General features: G+C 49.5%; 1 long non-coding RNA gene across 2 annotated transcripts; it reads right to left on the reverse strand.

The window, feature by feature from the left end:
* Positions 1 to 569: 569 nt before the first annotated feature.
* On the reverse strand, positions 570 to 21505 carry LOC111770032 (uncharacterized). 2 transcript variants are annotated; one of them, XR_011430629.1, is made up of 4 exons: positions 20639 to 21479; positions 11202 to 11416; positions 6348 to 6528; positions 570 to 4310 (listed from the first exon to the last, which is right to left on the reverse strand). It is a non-coding gene; the product is annotated as an uncharacterized lncRNA (long non-coding RNA). The 2 variants fall into 2 exon arrangements; XR_002802941.2 differs by lacking the exon at positions 6348 to 6528 and having other exon boundaries at positions 20639 to 21505.
* Between the last annotated feature and the right edge of the window lie 154 nt (positions 21506 to 21659).

Below are 21659 nucleotides of genomic sequence, written 5' to 3' on the forward strand. Positions count from 1 at the left end.
AAAAGAAACCACGAAACGCAGGATTGTGATTGATATTAAATGCCGTGACGCGGCACATGGGTGGTCTCAAAGAGCATTTTCTGTGCAAGAAGCCAGGAAGGCCTCCTGAAGGAAGTGCCTTCAAGTTGCGAACAGAAAGGCCAGGTGAAGGGCCTGGTGCACGGGGAGCTGAAGAATGTTCCAGGCCGAGGGGAGAGCATGCGGCAGGGGTCCTCCCCAGGAGAAATCTGGTTAATCCAGAACCCAACTCCATTTTACACATAAACACAGAGCGTTTGCATGGTTTTAATACAAACTGAATTTTCCCGGAATGCCATGACCATGTCAGTCGAGAGAAAACTGATCTTACTCTGCTCGGGAATTTACACCGGTCAACATTCTGGACCGACAGCCCTGGCAGCAGTTCCGCTCAACGTGCTTGTGGCGCCTGAGCGGCCGACGCCCCACACCTGGATCCGCCTGCCTTTGCAGCTGTCACCTTCCCAGGGCTTCCACCTGTTTTATTCAACACCTGGCTACTTCATTAGGATTTCCAGCGACATAATACATACGATTTTATTATAAATTACTTTCCACTTATCCTCCTTTATTTTATGGCTTGAGAATTACATACACATGTTTTCACTATAAGAGTAGGTGGGTTATCTTATTTATGAATTTCACTTCAGGGTAGACACAGAGGCACTGGGTCTAACAGGGTTAGAATCACAGGCATCTTCAAGACCGTCCTTTTGCTGTGGGACCAGGGAATCGGGCTGCTGTCAGGACGAACAGGAGGTGGGGTCAGAGCCGGGAAGCTGGGGCAGTGAGGTCCGAGATGAGGCCAGAGGAGGACGTGGGGAAACGAGACACTCCTGCACCACTGGAGGGCATGGGACCCGGGACAGTGGCTGCAGAAAACAGTCTGGCAGCTCCTCAAAGGTCACACCTGGAGCATCCCTGAACCAGCACTTCCCCTCCCAGGCATTTACCCAAGAGAGATGAAAACCCGAGTTCACACAAAAACTTGAAAGCAAATGTTCACAGCAACATGGTCCATGAAAGCCCAAAAGGAGAACCAACCAAGATGCCCGTCATGTGCTGAGTGTGTGAACAAACGTGGTCTATCCATACAGAGAATATTATTCAGCCACAAAAAGGAACGAAATATGGATACACAGTACAACATGGATGAACCTTGAAAACGTTATGCTAAGTGAAAGAAGCCAGCCACAAAAGGCCACATATTGCACGATTCCACTTATGTGAAATGTCCAAAATAGGCAAATCCATAGAAACAGAAAGTAATTTGCGGTCGCCAGGGGCCGTGGAGGGGGTGGGGTGGGGCCGTGGAGAGTGACTGCCAAGGGGTATGGGGACTCTTTGCGGGTGATGAAAATACTCCGGAATGAAATAGTGGTGATAGTCGTACAATTCTGTTCATATATTAAAAAACCACTGAATGGTACACTTTAAAAGGGTGAATTTTATGGTATTGGAATTATATCTCAAACAAAACAAAAAGATGAAGCTGCAGAGACAGACGCGGCCACATCATTCAAGGTGTTGTGACTGAGAAGTTTTCATCTTCAACCTCAAGGGCTCCCTAAGGGGAGCCACCAAAGGCTTCTGGCATCACAGTGGCAATGCAGGTTTGCATCTGAGAAACATCTCTTGAAGAGGGGACTGGAGACGGGCAAAAATGGACGACTTGGGAGGGTGACGAAGAGAGAGGCCTCTGGAACAACACTTGGCTTCAGGCTTGAGCAAGCTGACGGAGGCGGTGCCGCCCGCGGGAGGGCTGGGAGGCAGCAACACTGAGGGGCCTTGTGAGAAGTGCTGTCACACAGGTACGAGCACACTGGATGAGACGAGCCTGGAGAAGTTTCTTCTGACTGGTGGCATCTGGGAAGGCGTTTTGGGAGAGCCAGCGTTGGAGCAGAATTTGCCAGGTTGGTTTAGGGCGCAGAAGGATTCAAGGGGCACTCCGGGAAGAAGGAATCCCACCAGCAAAGGCAAGGAGGCCGGGAGTGCCCAGGTTTCACGGGGTCCCGTTTAGCAAGAACAGGAGGGAAAAAAAATTATGTAATGCTTTAGTCAGAGTTCTCCAGAGAAACAGAAGCAATAAGACATATGGATATTTATATAAGAGGAGATTTATTATAGAATTGACTCATGCAATAACGGAGACTGAGAAGCCCCGCGATCTGCCCTCTGTAAACTGGATGAACCACGAAAGCCGATGGTATAAATCCTAATCTGAGTCCAAAGGCCTGAGAACCAGGAGCACCGCCGTCCAAGGACAGGAGAAGATGGACGTCCCGGCTCAAGCAGAGGGCAAATTTGACCTTCTTCCGCCTTACTGTTCCTTCCGGGCCCTCAACAGATTGGGTGATGCCCACTTGCGTTGGGGAGGGCCATCTCCTTTACTCAGTCTACCGACTCAAATGCTAATCTCTTCCAGAAACAGCCTCACAGACACTCCCGGGAATCATGTTTTACCAGCTCTCTGGGCATCCCTTAGTCCATCAAACTGATACGTAAAATTAACCATCACAAGTCCACCCCTTGCCAACCCGACACCCACACGCATCTCCTTAAACCACATTTAATCTCCTAATAGAGACGAGGACTAGGTCTTAATTCTGCTGAACATGATACAACTATCCTGCATACGACGGAAAACACACCAACACGCCAGCAGTGTGTCCTCCTGCTTCTCACGACTTCCCTGTGAGCCATCAGCCCCTTTTTCCCAGGAGACAGAAGCTCAAAGAAAAGAGTTCTAAGTGACTTATGACTGAAGTCCCACAGCTACGAAGGGGCTGGCTGGGTTTTAATCTCAGGTCTATTTGAAAAAAAGATACACGAGGTGGGTCCAGGCCAACTTGTAGCATGCGGACTTTATTTTATAGTCAATAAAGTCATTCTTTCTCTTCTCTGGAGCCATAAAACTCAGTCTTCTCTGCGTGTCTGTTTTGTATTACACATTCCGATCCCTCGGATCTTTCGATAACAAGTTTCCTTAAGGGAGAAATTGTGCTCGTTGTTTGGAAAATGTAATCACCGTAGCACAGGAGATGACTGAGAAGCCCTGACACCTCTGTGTAGGGGCGTAGGGGGTGTGTGCTTAAGTGCCAGAGGAACCATAACCTGTGAACGCTATATCCATGGGGCGATGACAGCTGCCTGATATTAAATAGGAGACGTGTGTGCTTTCTGCCACTTAAATTCCCCAGCTTTGCTCTGAGCAATAAGTACAAAAAACAAATACATATTTGTTGAATTTTTGCTTCATTCTGTTTGATTCCAGCTGTCGAGATATAATCATTTCTTTTATGTAATGCATTTTTGTAAAAATCTACTGGAATCTATACCTTCTGGTTTTAACAGCCATGGAAAAAGTCTTGAAATATTTTAAAAGGCAAAGAAGTGGTACAGGAGGGAAGGGAAAGGGATAAAAGACACAATTATCAGAACTTAAGAACCAGCACAAACAGACGCGGTGGGAGACAAACGGGGCTTCTGAAAGGGAGGAAAATGAACTGCGACCAACGCCCAGCACATGCCACCCGCTCGCTTTCCACCAGAGTGTCCAAGCGATGCGGGACGCCCGAGGGGAGCCTGTCTGAGGGGCAGGAGTGGCCCCAGGGCTTCTGAGGGGCTGCAGCAGGCAAGTGGGGGACAGCCCTCAGAACAGCAGAATCGCCTTCCAAAATGAGTCCACACTTTTCCAGAAAGTGCGGCGTTTCCCAACCTGCCTCAGGCCAAAAGCAGCCACAGGTGCTCTTTATAAAGGCAGGTTTAGGGGCCTCACCGCAAGCCCCGTGAAATGGGACGTGCAGGAGAGATGGTTAATTGAATGATTATGGGCAACCCACTCAACCCATATGGGCCTCGGTTCCTTCACCTTGAAATGATGATGGGAAAAGCACCCAGCCCGGGGTCGTGGGAGGACTTAACCAGGGAATTCAGGCAACAAGTTTAGCGGCATGCTGGCACCTGGTTAATACGCCATACCTGTTACCTGCTTATCTCCCATTTTCTGTCCAGGTGAGGCACACATCTACCCAGTTGCCCTCCTCAACCTCCGTCTCAAGAGGGGGCTGGCGGCAGAGTCTCCACAGAGCAGCCTGCGTCTTGCTCAGACTGAATACGTTTCACGTGTCCTGCGTTTCGGCGGCACGGGCTGCGCCATCAGGCTGGGTCGCCCCTCGCCAGGCCGGGCAGAGCTGTGCTGCCTTGCGCTCGGCCTCGGAACTACGCAGATGCTGACGGCTCGCCCTCATTTGCTCAAGCACACTGACCCGGGGCCAGAGCTGTTCCAGATCCTGGAAATAAAGCAGCAAAAATAAAGTCCGTGCCTTCGTGGACTCACGTTCTCATCAGAAAAACTAATAATAAACAAAGAAAGCAAATAAGTGTGTCCAGAATCTGACCGTTTCTCGCTGGAAGCAAAGAGCTGGAGGGTGTGAAGGAGGAGCAGAGGGGACCTCAGAGGCCCTGAACGAGGGGAGGGTGGTGGGAGATAAGGTTAGGCAAAGGGGGAAAGAGAGGCTACGGGGTGGGTATTGTGAGCAGCTGGCGTGGACTCAGTGAGATAAGAAGCTTTCAGAGGGCTTCAACTGGAGGAGGGACGTGCCCTCACTTAGCATGGGTCCTGGTGGCTTGGTGTGGAGAATAGACTGGAGGGGCAGGGGTAGAAGCAGAGAAACCAGAGAGGAGGCTACTGTATTAGTCCAAGCTAGAGACGATAGTGACTTAGTCCAGGGTAGAGGATATGGAGGTGGCGAGAAGCAGTGGGACTCTGGAAATATTTTGGAGGTTGAGCCAATAGGATTGGATGCGGCCTGTGAGAGAAGAAGAGGAATCAAGGGTAATCGAACGGCAGATATCTGGAAGATACAACCGTGAGGATGGAGTTTCCATCTGCCAAGATGGGAGAAGCTTCTCGACGAGATCAAGAGTTCAGCTGGGACCATGTTAAGGCGAGTAAATACATACATATGGAGCCAGGAGAGAGACTGGGGCAGGAGCTGCCCATGTGGAGGCCGCCAGCACACAGCTGGGGTTTAAAGCCACGACGAGGGATGGGGCCACCTGGGAACAAGTCGCGGAAGACAAGACGTCCAAGGACCAGGCCCTGGGGTCCTCAGTGTGGAGAAACAGGGGCCAGTCGAAACGTCCCCTCTACAGATGTGGAATCTGGGCCTGGCTTAACTCAGTCACCAATCTCTGGACTCCTTTGTCTGCTGAGAGGGGAGGGCAGCAGCAAGAGGGCTGGAGTGAGATTCAAAAGATCCGGCCCCCATCGCTCCCCACGGAACCTCGAGTAAGCACTTCAATTCTCCCAACCTCCTCTGGAAAGTGGGAACGCTACTTCTTTCAGCTACAGCACACGCGACTGTAAGGATGAAATGAGATGATGACGAGAGCGCGCCACAAACGATAAAGAGCAGAAAATCTTGGTCGTCACTGAGGTCTTCCTGGAGGGGCCAAATCCAGAAATCCCCACTTCGTCCTGGGTCCGAGCATGTCATCAACATCCACTCATTCAACAAACCTGCCTTGAGAGTGTCCTATGTGCCAGGAACTGATGACCCAGCAGGAAAAGGAGACACAGCCCCTGACCTCACAGAGCTTCTTTTCCTGTGAAAGGATCATCGTCCTAACAGCCACCTTTTAGCAAGTCCTACTTCTCCTGGAATCCTTGCATTTTGTGTTTTTAAAGTTTGTTTGCTTTGGGGCCAGCCTAGTCATGTAGTGGTTAAGCTTGCACGCTGCACTTCAGCGGCCCAGGGTTTGAGGGTCCAGATCCTGGGTGCAGACCTACTCGCCGCTCATCAAGCTATGCTGTGGCAGCATCCCAAATACAAAATAGAGGAGGGTTGGCACAGATTTAGCTCAGAAACAATCTTCCTCAAAAAAAAAAGAGAAAGATTGGCAACAGACGTCAGCTCAGGGCCAGTCTTCCTCACCAAAAAAAACCACAATTTATTTGCTCAATTTTTGTGTTTGTTTCTAAGAAGTGAGAAGAGATCACTTCAGGTTTATATTTGTGATCATTGCTCCACTAACAGAGTACAGAATGTATAGAATCGTTGCTATATTTTTCTTCTTACTGTTGATTTTTCAGTATCTCGGGCTCCTCATTAACTTGTTGGATTACAATGGCAGTTTCTGCTGGTAGAAATGAAGGTCCAAGAATGAAAGCAATTTAATCCTGTATGACCGCACAGCGCTCGAGGAGGGTCACTGAAACCCAGCAGGCAGCTGAGCCATGCGTGTACTCACTTTTTCCACACTCACTGGGCAAGCAGAAACTACTACACTGCCAGGTTTTTCAACAAAACTTTACAAATAATTACCCTATGGGGCCGCCCGGTGGCCGCGTGGTTGAGTTCGCGCGCTCCGCTTTGGTGGCCTAGGGTTTGCTGGTTCGGATCCTGGGCGGGGACATGGCACCTCTCATCAAGCCATGCTGTGGCAGCATCTCTCACTGAAGAACTAGAATGGCTTACAAGTAGGATACACAGCTATGTGCTGGGGCTTTGGGGAGAGGAAAAAGAAAAAAAGAGGAAGATTGATGACAGATGTTAGCTCAAGGCCAATCTTGAAAAAAATTATTCTTCTTCTTAAAATAGAAATTGAGATAGAAGCCACTGGCGTTCTGGAGATTTCATGGGACTTCTTAACACATCCCTAGGGGGTATTAGGGCCACTGTTTGGGAAGCACAGTTAAGACACACAGGGTTTCAAATCCTAGCATCACCACTTCCTGGCTGGGTGACCTTGCGGAAGTCACTGTTCTCCGGTGGCTTTCAGTCTCCTCACCATAAATAGCGGACAACAATAGTTCCTATCTCCCGAGAATTAAATGACATCGTGCCTATAAAGGCCTTAGCTTTACATAGTCGACTCTCCATAAATGGCAGCCGTTATTGTAGGAACCTAAGGCAGAGGGTTGGGGCCAGGCCCTGGAGAGCCCTGAGTGTGGTGCTAAGGGGGGAGGGGCGGGGAGGGGTGGTCACCCAGCCAGGCGGCTCCAGAGAGGCCAGCAGAGCGCCCGGCTGCCGCTCAGATGCCGCCTTCCCAGACCCCTGTGGATGTGGCGTTTCGTTCTGCTGGAGGCAAGGAAGGTGTGCGCTGGGGGTGCCGCTGCACGGCGACAGGGAGGAACCGAGGTGATAGAGGTTTTGAATCTGGCAGCTACACGGATCTAGGGAGTGACGGGGAGAGAGGGTCCAAAACAAAGTCACGGTCCTGGATGGCCAGAGAGAGAGCGACGCCATTAACAGAGATGGATTACACTCAAGATAGAGACGTGAAGACAGATGACGACGTTGAGGAGACAAGGAGTCCAGAGAGGGATCAGAGGGAAGGGAGCGGCCGTGGAATCTGGGATGTGGCCGCTTCTCGTCCTCAAATAACCTCTTTGGAGCAACTCACCAGTGATAAGTAAAAACGACTCTCACCACAGTTAACTCTAAACTCGGGGAGTAAATTAGCCCCGTTAGAGCTTCTTACGAAGGCTCCTCTCTGTCTGTCGGAGAATCCCACTTCCAGCTCAGACAGTGCCCTCTGTTGGAGACCTCAACCGCCAGCCCTGGTCCTTTTAAAGACCACAGAGAAGAAGGCCTTTCCGGAGCCACCCACGCCCTTTACACACAGTCATCACGTCCTTCTCACGATCACTCTGTGAGAAGGTGAGGATTTCCAAGACAGGGAAACTGAGGCACCAAGAAGCTGGGCACCAAACCCCAGATCACAAAATCGGAGCAGAGCCAAGCTTGGAGGCCAAGCCCGTCGTGCTCCGCTCCCTACACTCAGCTCTCCCTGCACGTGACAAGGTGATGTAGTCAAAGCAGAATCAGATGGTTCTCAAAAGGGCTGCGAAGGCACCCAAGTCACAGCCCCTTTCCTTAGGGACTTAAGACGCAATCTTAAGGACGGAGGGTCACAGCCTTCACACCTGGTTCTGCACAGGGCACCCTACCAGTCAAGGTAAATGGCCATGGGCTGAAGGAGGCCGATGAAACACTGGGACCTCACTGGACAGAGTCAGGAGGCTGTGTTCTTGCTCTGTCTTGAACTCACCCGTGACCTCCATCGAGTCCTTCCCCCTTTTAGCCTCTTGATTGGCAAAAGGAGGAGCGAGTTTGACAGAAAACTTTCCAACTTTTTTTTCTTTTTTTAAGATTGGCACCTGCGCTAACATCTGTTGCCAATCTTTCTTCTTCTTCTTCTTCTTCTTCTTCTTTTCCCCAAAGCCCCCTGGTACATAGTTGTAGATTCTAGTTGTGAGTGCCTCTGGTTGTGCTATGTGGGACGCCACCTCAACATGACCTGATGAGCAGTGCCATGTCCACACCCAGGATCCGAACCGGCGAAACCCAGGGCCACCAACCACTTGGCCACGGGGCTGCCCTCTCCAACTTTAAAATCTGATGATCACTGGTACTCTTTCAGGAGACCAATCTGGGCAGTACCTACAGAGTTTCAAACGTGCACACCCACTGACTTCTTGGACGGTGTCCTAGAAGAATACACACGTCAGTTTACAGGACGGACATACAGGATGTTCAGGGCAACACTGTGAGTAATAATGACCTCAACATCCACCATCACAAGACTGCCTAAAGAAATGACGGCATACCTATGTCTTGGAAAGCAATGCAGCTGGAAAAAAGAATGAGGAAGGTATGTAAGCAGCAAAGTGGAAGTATCACCATGATACATTGTTGAGTGAAACGAGCAAGGCTTATAAAAAAAATTGTGTTGTATGAGCCCATTGCTATATTTGTATGTGTGTAATAAAAGACCTGGAAGGGGGGGAAACGGGAGATTTATGTTTCCCCTACAAAATGCTTTACTTTTATAACAAGAATTATTTTAAAATATTTTAATCTGTGGAGTGCTACATAGGTAAGTCTATAGGGATCACATGTAAGCACTTTGGGTTCCTGACCTACCAAAAGAACGTGACGAGAGTTTTGTACACTATTCCCCAGATTCGGGTGTGGCTAACGTTTTATGCATCAGCTACACCCAACAACCTGATGGTGTGGACTATTTGACAGGGGGAAACTGAGGCCCAGACTCTGATTTTCAAGGCCATTTCTACTATCCGTAAGATTGAACCCTTTGGGTTCCTGCAAAACTATTTATGTCCTTCTCTTTTGCGATTCCTTACCTGTGAGGACATTTATCACTCTGTACTATAATTGTGCACTCAAGCAGAAGCACAATGCTCCTTAAAAGGGGTCTGCTGAATCTTACACCAAAAAAATGGGGCTTGCGTTTGGTACATCTTTGGGATTTTTAAATTTCATTTTTTCTGGTAGTTCAATTTATTTTATTTTACAAAAGTATCCATCTGCAATACCATTCACAATCGCAACAAAAATAATAAAATACCTTGGGGTGAACTTAACTAAGGAAGTGGAAGACCTATACAACAAAAACTACAAGACTTTCCTGAAAGAAATTGATGACGACATAAAGAGATGGACAGACATTCCATGCACATGGATTGGAAGAATAATCATAGTTAAAATGTCCATACTACCTAAAGCAATCTACAGATTCAATGCAATCCCAGTCAGAATCCCAATGACATTCTTCACAGAAACAGAACAAAGAATCCTAAAATTCATATGGGGCAACAAAATACCCTGAATTGCTAAAGCAATCCTGAGAAAAAAGGACACAGTTGGAGGCATCACAATCCCTGACTTCAAAACATACTACAAAGTTACAGTAATGAAAACAGCATGGTACTGGTACAGAAACACGTGCACAGATCAATGGAACAGAATTGAAAGCCCAGAAATAAAACCACACATCTATGGACAGCTAATCTTTGACAAAGGAGCTGAGAGCATACAATGGAGAAAAGAAAGTCTCTTCAACAAATGGTGCTGGGAAAACTGGACAACCACATGCAAAAGAATGAAAATTGACCATTCTTTCTCACCATTCACCAAAATAAACTCAAAATGGATCAAAGACCTAAAGGTGAGACCTGAAACCATAAGGCTTCTAGAAGAAAATATAGGCAGTACACTCTTTGACATCAGTATTAAAAGGATCTTTTCAGACACCATGTCTTCTCAGAGAAGGGAAACAATAGAAAGAATAAACAAATGAGACCTCCTCAGATTAAAGAGCTTCTTCAAGGCAAGGGAAAACAGGATTGAAACAAAAAAATAACCCACTAATTGGGAAAAAATATTTGCAAGTCATGTAGCCAGCAAAGGTTAATCTCCATAATATACAAAGAACTCACACAACTCAACAACAAAAAATCAAATAACCCGATCAAAAAATAGGCAGGAGACATATACAACGGAATACTATTCGGCCATAAAAAAGGATAAAATCGTCCCAATCACCACAACATGGATGGACTTTGAAGGTATTATGTTAAGTGAAATAAGCCAAATAGAGAAAGACGAACTCTGTATGACTCCACTCCTATGTGGAAGTTAAACATGTGGACAAAGAGAACAGATTAGTGGCTACCAGGGGAAAGGGGGGGGTGGGGGGAGGGCACAAAGGGTGAAGTGGTGCACCTACAGTATGACTGACAAACAATAATGTACAACTGAAATTTCACAAGGTTGTAAACTATCATAATCTCAATAAAAATTTAAAAAAACAAAGTATCCATCTGCAATGACTAGAACATTTTTTAAAAACTGGTCCTTCAGGGCTGTCTATCGGGGAAGCACTGGGCTGTGGGCTGAAGACAGTTCTGGGAGCCACGGCCGGCCCTCCACGTTTGGTGTATGAACAAGTAAACCACGGAATGGACAACTGGACGAACGAGCGAGAATAAGCTGCGCGAAGAGAAATGCCCAGCATCTAGGATCTCATCTAGGGCCACGCCAAGGGTGAGAGGTCAGGACTTCAAGTTCATGGCCAGACTCGGTACGAGCTTCCCTAATGGCTCACTCTCCTGATTTTAAAGATGGAGCTGAGAGATTTTTTGTCCCCAAGTCGTGGAACTGACCAACGGAGAAAAAGTGCTGGCGAGGGCCACCCCAATAAAACGCAGCATTTACTGCTCACGATGCAAACGTCAGACGAGGTTAGTAACTAGTTAGCAAAGATAAACATTCTCTGTACCATCTCGAACGAGTCACAGGAAACACAGCCCACACGCACAGAGACCCTATTTTAAGGACGCTGTTTAAGCGGAGGTTTTTGGACACATTTACCTCAGGCTGACGACACCAAGGAGAGCGCAGGGGTCAGCCTGGCCACAGGGTCAAGCCTGCTTGACGCTCTTCAGCTGTGTGGGAAACACCTTCACCTCCGAACACAGGCAAAACCTCTCTGATCCAGAAGGCTGCCGGGCACACCCTGCTCCATTCTGAAATTTCCCACTGGCACTTGCCAGAAACAAGCAGGTTTTCTTTAGACTGAAAGAGACCTGGAAGGAGAAAAATGACATTCCTTTTTTTTTAAAGTTTCCCTGTCAAGTTGCGCGGTAGAGTCAGAACAGACCCGGGTCCTCTCTGTGGAAACCTTCAAGGCAAACCTCTTCACCTCGGTCTCCACGTCTGCAGACGGAATCACGACAACAGCCCCCAAGCTCACGTGAGGATGAAATATCAGAACGTGTGTAGGACACTTAGCTCAGGCTGACACGGTGTGAGTGTTCAGCAAACACCAGCTCGGGCTCTTGCTAATCACAGACCAGACCGAAGTGTAAACCCAGGGGGATCCTGAGCAATGATAGGTACCATTTGTTCAGCCCTTGCCATGTGCCGGAAAGTGTGAGGTGACATATTTAGAATCTGGTGGAACTCTTACCACAACCCTCAGAGGTAGCCCTCAGGATCCCACTTTAGAGACGAGACTCAGAGGGATGAGGTCCCTGTCCCAGTGCAGCCAGCTCAGAGCCAGCCAGGAGCTGGACCGGCCCCCCAGCTGCACGCCCACCACCCAGCTCACGCTCCTGGCGTCCTTGTTCTTGCTTTCTCCTCTCTCTCCCAAGAGCACAGGCTGTGGGCATCGACTCTGGCTGGCTCTGTTGTTGTTCTCAAGCCTCTTTCATCATTGGTATAATTTTACGTAAACTTGGCATTCCTCTAAATTTTTAAAAAAATATGTCCAGTTCTTAAATGTCCCCTGAGGGAGAACGAGGTTTCTGTAAATGATTGAGTTCTCTTCTCCGAATGTTGAACTTAATAAGGCTAAGTTACTGATCCCCCTTAACGAGTTGGCTTGTTTGCTGGCTTATTTTCATTTTGGAAACTCCTCTCCATAGCGAACCACTCTCCCTCCCCCTGAAAAAATCCCAGGAGGAACTCTGATCAGATGCCCCGGGCTGTGGGGCACATCCCCTGGAGGGTGTCAGGTTTCCAGAAGGCTCCCAGAAGACAGCATGACTTCAACCTGACTCTTAAGCGACTTTTCAACTGAAGGACTGTCTCCGGGCATGGGGAAAGGACGCAGGCCTGCTGTCTGCTTCCTAACAAAATGATGTATTTCATGATGGAAGAGAGACTTTAAAGCAGTAGTTGAAATTCTCTTGACCCTAGGAAAGGCTGGGGGCTCTGGAATCCAATGACTTGGGCCTGAGTACCAGCTCTGCCGCTTTTCTGCCTGACCCTGGGCAAGTTACTGAACTTCTCTGTGCCTCAGTTTCCTCGTCTGTAAAATAAGGGTAATAACAGGACCTAAATCCATACGTTTTTGTGAAGATGAAATAGAGTTTTCGAGGGGCTGAGAGGTTTTCCGGGACTCTCAGGGCTAAAACTGGGAAAGTCCCTGGCAAATTGGGAGGAGTTGACCGCCCTAAGATGAAATGAGAGTAGACATGGGGGCCGGCCCCACGGCCGAGTGGTTGGTCCCGCTCTCCGCTTCGGTGGGCCAGGGTTTCACCAGTTTGAATCCTGGGCACGGACATGGCACCGCTCATCAGGCCGTGTTGAGGCGGCATCCCACATGCCACAGCTAGAAGGACCTACAACTAAAAATATACAACTATCTACTGGGGGGAATGGGGAGAAAAAGAAAAAAAAAAAAAGATTGGCAAGTTGTTAGCTCAGGTGCCAAAAAAAAAAAATGAGAGTAGACATGTCAAGGCTTTAGGACGAGCACCCACACGCTTAGTGCCCCGTGGTTATTATTCGTGGCTGCCTGCAGCAACCGTCTATTCCTGCCATTTGCTGCCACGGTCTTCACTTCCTCACTATCCACTCTACCGGGGCCTTCAATGTGCTTTTACTCCTACTGTGCCACTGACATTACACCCCCAAAGTCCCCAGTAAATGTTTCTGGCCATTCACGGGACAAGCATGGAGAGAATTTATTATATGCCAGGCCAGCAGCTTTTCAACAAATTCTTCCGTCTTTTCCCTCTCTTCATCAACTTTCAGGTGACTTCTAACTTAAAGGTTAAAATGAGGAAAACACCATGTGTGGACAGACAGGGATGGGATCAATGAGCCTGAAGGCCAGGGAGCGCCACGGCTCGCCGGCCGCCAGCGGAAGCTGGGAGCAAAGCGTGAGCGGACTCTCTCAGAGCCTCCGGAAGGTCCCACACCTGGATTTGGGACTTCTGGCCTCCAGCACTGTGAGAGATCAAATTTCTCTTGTTTCAAGCCACCCGGTTTGTCGCACTTTGTGACGAGAGCACTAGAAAACTAATACAGTCCTCTTACATGACCAAAGTCAGACCTTCAGCCTTGAGTTACGACAAACCCGAGGGCCTCTTCACTGGTCTCGCCACCTGCAAGCCCTCTCTCCTCGAGTCTACCTGAAACACCGGTTCCTGACTCCCAGGTCAGAGACCTGCAGTGACACCCAAGCACCTCCACCAGCATTTCCTGAACTCACTTGAAGGCAAGAATCCCACAGATGAGAGTTAACATTACAGGTTCCCAGGGGCTGGCCCGTTGGCGCAGTGGTTAAATTCACGTGCCCCGCCTCAGCCGCCCGGGGGTTTGCCGGTTAGTATCCTGGGCCTGGGCCTATGCATCACTTATCAAGCCGTGCTGTGGTGGCGTCCCACATACAAAGTAGAGGAAGATGGGCACGGATGTGAGCTCAGGGCTGATCTTCCTAAAAATAAATAAATAAATAAAAATTTTTTTTAAAAAAGAAAATTACAGGTTCCCAGGGGCTGGCCCTGTGGCACAGTGGTTAAGTCCAGCACGCTCTGATTCAGCAGCCCCGGGTTCCCGGGTTCAGTTCCCTGGGTGCAGACCTACCCTGCATGTCAGCCACGCTGAGGCGGTGACCCATATATAAAGTGGAAGAAGATTGGCACAGGTGTTAGCTCAGGGCTAATCTTCCTCAAGCAAAAAAAGAGGAAGATTGGCAACAGGTGTTAGCTCAGGGCTAATCTTCTTCAGCAAAATAAATAAATAAATAAAATTTTTAAAAAATTACAGGTTCCCTGGGCCCCATTCCAGATCTCCAGAAATGGGATGACAGAAGGGGGCCTTGGAATCTGCATTTTTATTTATTTATTTATTTATTTTTGAGGAAGATTAGCGCTGAGCTAACATCTGCTGCCAATCCTCCTCTTTTTGCTGAGGAAGACTGGCCCCGAGCTAACATCCGTGCCCATCTTCCTCTACTTTATACGTGGGACGCCTACCACAGCATGGCTTGCCAAGTGGTGCCATGTCTGCACCTGGGATCTGAACCAGTGAACCCCGGGCCGCCGAAGCGGAACGTGTGCACTTAACCGCTGTGCCACCAGGCCAGCCTCTGAATTTTTAGTAAACACCCAAGTTGATTCTTATCCTCAGGCACGTTTGGGACCCTCTGGCTTACAGGACAAAATCTAAAGATCTTGGTTCAATGCTCTCTACAAAATGGCGCCAACCCGCCTATCCGAATGTCTTCTCCCGAGGTTTCCCCGGGTCTTGGAAGTCAGCCCAGTGTGCTGCCTGCCTCCCCCTCCTCCCGTGGCTCATCCTCTCCTCAGGGGTGACTGAGTACTCGGAGAACCACCTGGCTCCCCCCATCCTCCTCCCTAGGACACCTTTTCATTTCCTGCCTCTTCTAGAGCTAGCGTCAGGTACCTCAGACCTTGGTTATTTCTAATTTTTCAGAGTTGGGTTTTCAGTGAACTCGGAACAAAACCCAAACCCCTCATCCTGACCTACAAGGCCCTGTGTGGCCCGGCCCTGCCCACCGGCCGCCCCAGGCCCATCTGGGGCCTTCCTCTCCTCTGCTCCTGCAGCTCCAGGCAGGCGCTTCCTCTGACTTCCTCACACGCTGAGTTTTTCTGGGCCTGGATCCTGGGCACGTGCTCTTTTCTCTCCCCACCGCCAACGCCTTAGAACACTTAAATATCACCTCCTCGGATCTTTTCCCACAACCTGTCCTGAGCAGAACACACACACTCACACTCACTCACACTCTCTCTCCATTTATCTTCAGTCACTACGCTCTGTTTGAGCAGTTCTAACATTTAAAAATCAGGAAATTTTAGGGGCTGGCCCCGTGGCCGAGTGGTTAAGTTCGCGCGCTCCGCTGCAGGCAGCCCCGTGTTTCGTTGGTTTGAATCCTGGGCGTGGATATGGCACTGCTCATCAAACCACACTGAGGCGGCGTCCCACATGCCACAACTGGAAGGAGCCACAACAAAGAATATACAACTATGTACTGGGGGCTTTGGGGAGAAAAAGGAAAAAAATAAAATCTTTAAAAAAAAATCAGGAAATTTTACATAAAAATGTCCAGCCTCTCTCAAAGAATCAGAAGATGGGCCACTCTGAAGAGCACACTCCCACACAGGCCGTGGGTCCCGGCCTGGGCAGGAGTCTCCGCCCAGGATCCTCAGCCTTTCCCTCACCTGCCTGGGCACAGGGCACAGAGCACTTGCATTTGTGACACCCCCCCCCTAACCCCCCGCCCCCTGAAACTGGGTTCCCTCGCTTCTTATCTGTCTCCCTTGTGCAAAGACATGGTTTCACTCCCCAGTGCAGCCCAGCATCCAGCCTGTGCCTGGCACACAGCTGGACCTCAGTGACTATGTGCTGAATCCACGAAGAAACGAATGAAGGGATGTCCTGCCTCCTTCTAAGTCCCATGAACCATACTCTGCCCTGCAAGACATTAATTTGCTGCCCACAGTGCCTACCTCCTGGGTAGATCTTATTAAAACACATCTGAGCCTTTCATTGCCGTTTTAGACATTTCAGGGCTCTGCCAGCACCGACTGGAGAAAGCATAACCTCCCACGGTGGCCTTTGGGGCCCTTCCCATCTGGGTCCCACCCCCTTCTCCAGCCCCCACCTCCAGAGAGGGCCGGCGCCCGGCGCACACCCACACCCCCTCCACGGCTCAGGGAACACGCTGTGCTCCCTCCCCAGCCCACACCTCCCGGAATGCCTCCTCCCCCGGCCCCAGGCCTCGAGCAAACTCCTACTCATTCTTCTGCCTGAGCCCTAACCAACGTCACCTCACCCGTGAAGCACTCCAGACCCCCCTGCCCCCGGGCTGACTCAGTCATTCTCCCGTTTCTGCTCCCACCCCCTCCTTCAGACCCTGGCCTTAGCACTGCGTAATGGCTCAAAATAGCAGCTGATGTCTCCTGAGTACTCGCCGTGTACCAGGCACCGAGCGAGCCCCAGCACTCTCAGACCCCACACCCAGGCCCAGCCCGGCCTGGAAGGGTCCCCCCACCCCCGGGCCCCCAACGGCGAAACGCCGATCATCGCCTTCTTGCCTCCTGAGAGGCCAGCCCTGACTCCCTGTTGTCCATTTTCTTTGTTCTTCCACACCTCAGCCCCGCCCCAAGGCCTCCCCATCCCTTCCCGGCTTTATTTTCCTCCAGGGCTCTTATCACTAACACATTGTATACTTTAATTACTTTGTGTCTTGCTCTCTCCCCCTGGAATGCCAGCTCCCGGAGGACAGGGACTGTGTCGTCCTCTTTACTACCGTACCCACCATCTAGATTATTGCCTGGCACAGAATAGACACTCAATATACTTATTAATTCAAAGAAGGTAAATAGTATTACTTTTATAAGTATAATAGTATTATTTTCAGTGTTCTCCTGAAAAAAGTGGTCTTTAGAGAGATTAAGACACGTGCCCAGGGACTGGCCTGGTGGTGTGGTGGTTAAGTTCAAACTTTCTGGTTAGGTGGCCCCAGGTTCACCAGTTCGGATTCTGGCACCCACCTACACACCACTCCTCAAGCCACACTGTGGTGGCATCCCACATACAAAATAGAGGAAGACTGGCACAGGGCCAATCTTCCTCACACCCCCCCCAAAAAAAGACACATGCCCAGAGTTCCACAGCTGGTTGGTGGTAGAGCCAGATGTTAACTGCGACAAGCCGCCCACCACCCTTAACCACTGTGCCTATCACTTCCAGAAGACACCTCTCGTCGGACTGACTTCTCAGCTGGACCCGAGTTCCTCGGAGGCAAGAACTCCATCCTATTCATGTTTGTGTTTCCTTGCCTGATGATCTTTGGTGGGTGCTGAGGGGTGTCTGCTGAACTGACCTGTGTGGGAACTGGGAAGTGCTGGATCATAAGAATCGTATTTTCATTCTTTTATTTTTTACTATCTTTTATCTCCAAGCCAAAGACAGTGTTATATACACAGTTGAGACCCAATAAATACTTATTATGTTACTGAATTCTATTATGGAAGGCGGTAATAAAAATAATTATAGCAATAATGCCAATAACAGGCAACATTTACGGAGTCTTACTCTGCGCTGGGTCCTATCTTAAGTGCTTCGTACAGGAATGAAGACAACAACTGATTCTCTTATCCCCTTTTTCCAGATGAGGCAATGGAGGCTCAGAAAAGTTAAGAACTTGCCCAAGGTCACACAGCTAGGAAATGGCAGAGGCAGAATGTGAATGCAGGCGTGGGGAAGTCATGTTCTTAATGAGTACTGCAGGCTGCATCTCAGCCTCTGTAATTATGAGATGCCCACTAAAAGGTCGCCCTGTGTGAAAACAAGAATGGTTTATTACACATTTCTGTTTTCTTTCAAAGGGTTTCTTGAAATTCTACCTAGGCTTTGATAGGCAGTGTTATTTGCTAAATAATAACGACTAATATTCGCACCGCACTTGATGGTTTGCAGAGAAGTGCCATGTATTGTTTCTCATCTGTTCCTACAACAATGACGTGAGGTAGGTGCTGCCAGTCCCCTTTTATAGAGGAGGAATCTGAGGCTCTGAGTGCTTAAAGGAAGAGGGTCAGGGAACCCAGCCAGCAAGGAGCAGAGTAAGGGTTCAAATTAATATCTATCACTTAAAAAAAATTAAGATCTGAGTGCCTCCAAATATAAAGGTCTTTCATGCTACTTAAGAGTAAATAAGATAATCCATGGGGAGGCACTGAGCACAGTTCCCGGCACCAGGTGGGACCCTCAGAAATGTTCGTTATCATCATCTTCATCAGCACCTTCTAGGGACCGGAAGACTTTAGCTGGTGGCTGCAGCCCGTCTACGGACACTGGTGGAAAGATTACCCTGCTCCTGCCAGTTCACCCCCGGTAATGTTGAAATAATTACCCATCTCCAGCATCCCCTGGTAATGTTGAAATAATTACCCATCTCCAGCATCCCTGGGGTACCACAGAATGTGAATCGCTGGAAGGGATTGTGGAGATGATCTCATCAGGCGCCTGCATTTACAGATGGAGACACTGAGTCCCAGAGTGGGGAAAGGTCGGCAAGCAAACGGCTCAAGGGCAGGGCTCAGGCACAGTGCCTGGCACATACTGCCCCCCAGGAAGATGGGTTTTTACCTAAAAAGGTATCCACCTTCTTAAGGCTCCAGGAGATAATTCATTAGCACTCCCACCCCACCCCCACACAAAGCACTAAAGTGTTATAAACTATTAACCAGAAAATAGATCATATGACTTAATTCCACCCCTGCAAAAGGGCTGAAAATGCTTTGGTGAGTAGTCTGAGATTCATAAATATACACTTCAGCCCTTTCTCAGAGAATTATTAACCAGCTCCATCAAAAATGGGACCTGGGCAATCAAGGAGAAAAAGAGCTGGCAAGAGAAACTTCTTGAAAAAAATCTCTCCACCAATATATATGATTTCTTGCCACCTCTTTCTTTTTTTTCCCTATGAGGTGGAGAAGGAAGGAAAGAAAAAAGTATCATGTGTGAGACAGAATCAATAACAAATAATCGTGGAAAATTACAAACCCTTTCCGCCTCAAAAGGCAGACTCCAAAAACACAACAGTTGTGTTACATTGTAAAAGAAGATAAAGACAGAAAGCATTGAAAAGGAGGATAGAGCAGAAATGTAACTCTCACTAGCTTCTTTCCGAAGGTAGAGATGGGCTGGAAAGATCTGACAGTGTGTGGGTGTAATAAGGAGACCATTCCTAACGAATCATTTTCTGAGCCTCTAATTTATGGCGTCCACGGCATACACCCACCTCGCTTATCTCCCTAACTCACTGAGTATGAATTCTCCCAGGCACGGGACTAGCTTTTCATTCCACACGTAGATCTTGATCAGCTTTAGCTTGAGGATTTGGGGGTGGGGAGGCATGATGGAGAGAAATGAGATTAGGGTTCAGTCTTCAAACTGAAGAAACAGGAATATAAACTCTTCTCTGTGCTGTTTCTCTGGGCTTCATGCTTCTCCAGAAAGGCTGAAATTCAGGTGCTGCGAACAAGCTTGTGGCCGGCACAGCCCTCGGAGTGAGAGGGTGCCCCTCCTCCACAATGCTTTTATCAAATTCTAACTATTTTCCACATTCCTGCCTTACACAACCCAGGCGCACTTGTGACGCAGGCCTCAGAGCAAATTCCACTTAGGAGATCCAGGAAGCTCTGGCCTGGCCCTCCCTTCTAGAAAGGAAAGTCCAAGTAAAGAGAGATGCCACACCCGGGGGAGGGGAGAGAGGACGTGACAACAGCTCCTGGAATGCAGGGCCCACACAGGTGCGTTGGCACCCACGAACTTCCTTTTCGAAAGGGTCTGATAAATCAGGATGGATAACAGCAATAAAGCTCAACCCAACAGTTGCTCACACAGAACTGGGACCCCGGCTCCCACGGCATGGCCCTGGCAATCGGAGAGAGGAGGGTGACAGCTGAGGGGACAGACCCCTAAAAGTGGTGACATGTTTTCTAGTCAGCAGTTCTCAAAGTGGGGTCCCTGGGAGTCCCTGAGACCTTTTTCGAGAATTCTCAGCCAAAACTATTTTCACAATACTAAGATGTCACTTGCTCTCCTGACCCTCCTTGTCTCCCAGGTGTATGATGGGGTTTTCCAGAAGGGACATATGTGATGACATCATCACCCTGATGACTACCTGGAATGTGTGCTTGTGTATTCTTGTGTCTTGGAAAATTCTCAGTTTTAATGCTAATACCATGCAGAGTGAAAGACGTAACACATAAACAAAACACTTGGGCGCCCTCCATAATTCTTAAGAGCATCAAGGGACCAGACTGTCACGGAGCCCCATCACAGCGCCACACTTCATTTCCAGCTCAGCTTGAGTCACTGAGCAGGTGCTTCTGACCAGGCGGTGGAGAAGGCAGCCTTATTATCATTTAGCTTGGAAGGGTATGTTTTCCATCCGTACTTCCAACCAAAATGACCAGAAAAACCTTAAATTCTCCCACAAACCTTTGGTGAACTGAACCCCTCAGGGGGAAAGATGGGTTTCTCACCTTTGAACTCCGGTGGGGCAAAGTTAACCTGAAGAAACCACACTCCCTCAGCTCCAGCAGCCGGCAAAGACCATCTGAGTCCCCGCCCGGAGTCAGGCACCATGCGACCTGCTCGCAGTGAGCAAAGCAGACGTGGTCCCTGCCTTCTCAGAGCTTTCATTCCAGGACAGAGGTGGGTGACTCCCAAAAACATGGGAAAACTGAAGCATGTCATAAGTACTGGGAAGGAGGATGCAAGGTGTCAGAAGGGATTTGAGGCAGGCAGGAGATGAGGGGAGGAAGGGATGAAGTACCCGACTTAGTCTGTTTTTATCAGGGACACGGCTCCGTCCCTCCACTCAGGGAAACGAACACAAGGCTGAGGCTGTCATTGGTGAAAACAGCAAACAGCCAAGAAACAGCTGGAAGAAGGGAAGAAGACGGCTTCAGAAGTTAAAAATAAATAAAAAAGAAAATCAAGCAAGCCCTGGAGGGCTGGTTTAGGAGAAGTCCCCAGGGAAGCCGGAGCTGCGAGGAGCATCCCGGGCCTCAGCCCTCTTTCCCTCCCTCCCGGCGCCCACTCGACCCCTCCGGACCTGACGGACAAAACCGAGCGAGGAGAGGCCTGACGTTCTCCCCAGTAAACTGCTGCAGAAGCGAGAAAACTTGAATTTTGCAAGCAGAGTTGCAGCCGGACTTCTAAACGACGCGAGTGGGTGAGGGGGAGCGAAGCTGCAAGCTGCAGCATCCCCAAGTGGAAGCGGGGACCGGGCGGCCCAACCCAGCAGCCCCGCCGCGTCCCCGGAACCCGCTGAGCAGCGCTCTCCATCCCCCAGCGGGGCGCGCGCTCCGGTCGGGCCCCGGGCCACCAGGCGCGCGCCCGCGCGTGCGCAAAAGGCCCACCCGCCCCGCTCGTCTCCAGGTGCGCTCGCGCTTCCGGCCGGCCTAACCGGGGCGGAAACTCCAAAGCCCGCGCATGCGCCCTCCTGCTCTCCTGCTGGGTCCGGAGAGGCCCACGGCTTCAGGTGATCCCGCCCCTCCC

Source organism: Equus caballus, chromosome 22, assembly GCF_041296265.1.
Source record: "Equus caballus isolate H_3958 breed thoroughbred chromosome 22, TB-T2T, whole genome shotgun sequence".
Classification (NCBI taxonomy): Eukaryota; Metazoa; Chordata; class Mammalia; order Perissodactyla; family Equidae; genus Equus; species Equus caballus.